Source organism: Ooceraea biroi, chromosome 12 (assembly GCF_003672135.1).
Source record: "Ooceraea biroi isolate clonal line C1 chromosome 12, Obir_v5.4, whole genome shotgun sequence".
In the NCBI taxonomy this organism is placed as follows: Eukaryota; Metazoa; Arthropoda; class Insecta; order Hymenoptera; family Formicidae; genus Ooceraea; species Ooceraea biroi.
In genome coordinates, this window is record NC_039517.1 from 8638321 (window position 1) to 8642355 (window position 4035).

Consider the following 4035-nt stretch of genomic DNA (forward strand, 5'->3'; position numbering starts at 1 on the left):
AGAGAAAGGGAACGGGAGAGCGAAGAGCGGATGTTTCGCAGGTTGACGGCGAAGACGCGGCCGGACAGGCTAGAAGAAGAGGCGAGTCGCGCCTTCGGTGATAAGTTCGCTGATAAAGTCTAAACTTCGTGCGAAGCGTGTGCCCCGACACTATCAATCATTCCTTCTTGCTGCCTCACGAACGAACGCTGCTATCTGACATCCGCGCGAACGATCCGCGGCACGAAAGAGAACGCGAAGCGAGCCACCCTCGGCACACAAATAAAAAGACTTTATTCAATGAAATGTTAATTACTGGCCGTGTTCGTATGTTACCTTTGCGTTTGTACAATACCATCTATATTTCTTTTATTGCGACTCCGAAGGGAGGATCACATCGCTGGTACATGTACTCCAGCCCCGACGAAGCACTGTATAATTCATTTCGTCCCACGACTTGTAAATTACGTGCACCAAACACGTCAGGACATCGTCCTGCGATTGCAACCGCATCTGGAACGAAAATTAATTATACAACGTCAGCGCGTCGCAGACCCGCTCGAAATCGACCGCGGTGATCTCGGCACTCTTGTAGATTGAAAAATCCCTGCACGAAAACAATCCCGCGTACAACCCCGAGTTCGATGACACTCGGATTATTCCGCTATCTGTCGTGTCATCTCCGACGGATCGTTAACTTTTCATCGGCGGATCCGGATGAACCGGAGGAACAAACGACGAAGCGATAGACAATATTAACGACAAGTCTGCGAGCGTTAACACTGTTATTAGCATCGTCCTTGCGAGAGGCAGACAAGCAGAAGGATAGAAAGAAGAACGAAAAGAAAAGAGAGATGAGTGAGTGAGAAATATCGGTGGAAACGAGAGTCGTCGTTGTCGCAGAAGAAAGAGGACAGTGATGGAAGTGCCGCTCGCTGAAATCGAGCTCGATCTAGTACAATCAATCAAACGGAGGCAAATCGCAGGAGAAGCAAACAGGAAAATGGGGGAGGCTTCCGAAGAGAGAGGAATCGCCTCGGTGAAGGAAGCAGGAGGAGGAGGGAAGAGGTCACACGTCAGACGAAAACGTAAAGGGCAAAAGGGATTGAGAGGAAGAGAGGAAGAGAGAAAGAGAGAGAGAGCTCTCTGGCTCCCCGCGCGACGAAGCATGGTAGAGACATCACAAATCAAAGACGCGGTGACAGTTAATTCATAACTCGCAATCCCCATGACCGTTCCCTCGCTCCCTCGCTCAGCATCCGCCGTTTCGACCCATGCTATCCGTCCCTCCCCCCCGGTTTCAATCTGTGCACCCCGCGGGAGTTGTGCGTGCAACGTATGCACCGGGACTGCACGAACGCCCGGCCGCTCGCGCATTGTTGTGCACTTTTGTCTCTTACTTCCGCGATCGTCTCTTCTGCCCGGACCGTTCGTAGTTTTTCCGGTGGCGCGGCCCGTTCACGCGCGTCGCGTCGCGGCATATTACGGCGGCACAAATAACTCCCGAGGGAGGATGGGCGAGCTGTGCCACGTGCCGCGTTGTTTCCCTTTCACGACGATTGCACGAGAGATGCTGCGCGAATTGCTGGAGCACCAATTTGATGCCAGAGGGTTAACGGGGTTAAGCGCAGTTTTCCCTCTACGAAACGAGAAAATCTCTTGATTCTCTTGAATTTTGTGTGAGGATTCTTTGTGAAATCGTTTTTCAGACGGACATACACCGATGCACCGTAAAAAGCGATCGACCGAGGAGATATATCTGGCGAATTCATTACAGATCGCGAAAATAGAGTCCTACTTTCGCGCTTGACGTAATGCCGAAATGGAAATAGTACATCTTCAATAATTCCCTTTTGAAGCGACTGGCAACCGATAATTTTCGAGTTCGTTCAGTCTCACGTAACTTATGTTCGAACTTATCCGTTCGATCATCGTGTCCGCCGACCTCAAAGACGTCGCTGAAGAATCCAAAGTGTCGCTTACACTTAATAATAATGGTAGGCAAAATGAGAATTCCAATGATAACCCGTCGGCGCGCCGTTTCATTCTTCCACTCGCTCGCGAATGGCAACGGAAAGCGGGGTTAATTATGATCCGAATAGGATTAGCTCTCATTAATCACACCGTTTCATCGTTATTCGATGTCGCGCGACGGTTTCACCTTTATCTCCACCGTCGATCTGTCTGACCGCATTCACTACCCTCGTCTGCGCCTTTTCGAATCGGCTCGCCGCCATGTTGCGACTGACGTACAGTGAATGGCCGTTCATAGAGCTCATTTACATTAATACACGGAAGATACGAATGCGCGTTTGCCGCGGAAAAAACAAGCGTAGAAAGATCATCCAGTAACCGGATGTGCGAACATACTCCGAACGGGCGAAACTGATGGTCGCATCCTAAAACAGAAGTTCCCTGCCGTGAAGTGACGCGGGATCGCCGTAATTCTCGGACCTTTTCATCGGCCTTTTAATAATTCCTGTCATAAGCGAGTTATCGAATACTTCTCATCCTCCTCAAACCCGAGAATTTCCATCAGCGTGGAAATCCGTGCGCGGGTCGCGTCTCCTCGGTTTCCAATTGACGCGAGCCCGGTCCGCTCTTAAGAAGGGTTGCTTGAGACGAACGAGGGATGAAATCGGAATTTTCTGCCCCTACGGAGGGCGAAGGGTTCACGATGTGCGGGAGAGAACGTCGCGACGCAAGGGTGTGGGTATGACTTTCTCTGGGCAAATTAACCCCCTTGATGGGGATATAACTTTGGAAAGCTCGACTAACGTTGCGTTTCCATGAAACGGAAGTTTCTCAGCTCAGAGGCCGGTAAGTAGTCAGGCTCGGCAGGTATCGCTGAAATATTTAAGACCCACTTTGCGCTGGCATGGCAGGCGTCGCTTCTGCTTAAGTCGCGTTGACGTGTCAGCGAGCAATAAATTTGAGTAATCGGGGCCAAAGGTTACGGGGGCTGCACGTAGCAGCCGTCGTCGTCGTTCGCCGCGAGGGAGACGAGTTTGGCACTGTCGCGGATTCGAGAGCTGAGCCGAACTGAAGATCTTTGGTTGAGCGGGGCGCACCTTGTGCAGCGGATAGATTTTGAGAGATCCCCAGCGGATCGTTAGCTCGCAGACACGTTCTTGAGGAGGCACGTTCGTAAGAGGGAATCATTTATCAAAGTCCGAGAATAAAAAAGAAAAGATTTGATATTCCTGAGAATTTTCAGATTTCAAAGATTATTTTCGGACAATTATTCTCGTCTTTAATTAGAAGCCTGTGCTCATGATTATTTCAGTCATTTGCATACTTTATTTCCGCGCAAAGATTTGCGATAACAAGTACGAAGGAGCGCACGGTATTAATCGGAAATGAACGCAGATTGCGCGAGGACTTCTTGCGGATCGCGCGATAATCATTTCTCAATTTGCGCAATCGAGTTAATGAGGGGCAGCCGACACTCGGCTCAGCCGGCGATGCTCGATTGCCGGTGCTTTAAAGGGCCTAATCGATGCCTGATAGGGCAACATTATTACCTAACGCCCGACCTGCGAACCGTGCCATTATCTCGCCTGCTGCCATTACGCATGGCCGCCCGCCACCTTTCGATTCCGCGGATTATGTCGCCAAATCACGCCAAGCTCGCGCGTAATTTGCACCGAGTTCTCAAACGTAAGAGGAATTAAACATGCCTTACGAAGGGAGAAAAAGTGGCAACGTGCGGCCTATCGTTCAACTTAGAAGAAATAATCGGAATGAAAAATCATAGAATGCCGTGTCCGTAATTGTCAGATATGGCATTCGTGAGATACGTTTTTACATTTTCATCGTGGATTCTTAACGTAGAACGTATTTCACTGACAAAATATGACATAGAATATCTCGATAACGATTTTGACATCGATATAATTTTCGAGAGAGGAAATATAAAATATTTCCGTTTTGGTCTACTAGCGGTTTTCATTTCTCTCTCAATTCCCTTAAATTCCGGCGAAATTAACGAAAAATATCCCGTTAACGAATTTCGGAGATATTAACTTAACATTTAGTCATTAGCGGCGGCACGAT